We start from the raw sequence: 808 nt of genomic DNA, 5'->3' as shown, positions 1-808 counted from the left end.
GGTCGAACGGGTTCTCCTCGTCCCCGCAGTTCTTCAGGTACGAGATCCTGTGGCGGGACATGAACTCCCAGGTGGTGCAGTTGATGGAGACCAGGTAGAGGTGGCAGCCCAGCAGCAGCACCACCACCATGGAGAAAACCCCGACAACGCCCAGCGCCGCCAGCAGGAACCCGTTCACCCGGAACCACAGCTCCCATGTGACGCCGGGGGAAATGCCAGACCTGAAAGATTCACACACTGACGTTAAGGCGGAACAAAAACTGGTGGCGATGTGTATTACATTAGATTATGGATTATCTTCCACCAGACCACAGGCGGCGTTGAGCCGACGTACAGAGCGATGTGAAGAGCCCACAGCAGAGCGAGCAGCTGCACCAGCAGGTAGACGATGAACCAGCGGTGGTTCCTCTCGCCCACGCAGTTCTCGATCCACGGACAGTGGTGGTCGAAGCGGCGAATGCAGCGCTTACACGTCTGACAGTGCTTCGCTCTCATTGGCTGCTGCTCATGAGAGAGAGAGAGAGAGAGAGAGAGAGAGAGAGAGAGAGAGAGAGAGAGAGAGAGAGAGAGAGGGGCCTTATTTTAACTTTGAAAAGTTGAACTCTTCAGCTCCTGGTCTGTATTTATTATTATTTGAATATCACACTGACACTTGTTCATGACAAACTGGTGCTGCTGATGAACACAGAGTGCGAGTTGTTACCTGCAGCAGGCAGTATCCACAGCGCCGCAGCCGAGGGGTCGAAGCCTGAGGAATCATCGACTCCATCTCCTCGTTTGAACCCTGATCGCCCTGCGCAACACAGAC

At 54.7% G+C, this 808-nt stretch overlaps 1 pseudogene across 1 annotated transcript; it reads right to left on the bottom strand.

The window, feature by feature from the left end:
• Positions 1-4: 4 nt before the first annotated feature.
• On the bottom strand, positions 5-789 carry LOC111645038 (palmitoyltransferase ZDHHC12-B pseudogene; annotated as a pseudogene). Its single transcript, XR_015438622.1, has 3 exons — positions 704-789; positions 335-501; positions 5-221 (listed from the first exon to the last, which is right to left on the bottom strand). The product of XR_015438622.1 is annotated as a palmitoyltransferase ZDHHC12-B pseudogene (transcript).
• Between the last annotated feature and the right edge of the window lie 19 nt (positions 790-808).

The sequence above is a fragment of the Seriola lalandi genome, unplaced genomic scaffold, assembly GCF_002814215.2.
Source record: "Seriola lalandi dorsalis isolate HSWRI2012SDOR001 ecotype SW California unplaced genomic scaffold, Sedor1 jcf7180002015495, whole genome shotgun sequence".
Lineage (NCBI taxonomy): Eukaryota > Metazoa > Chordata > Actinopteri > Carangiformes > Carangidae > Seriola > Seriola lalandi.
This window is presented reverse-complemented; position numbering and strand designations above follow the sequence as displayed.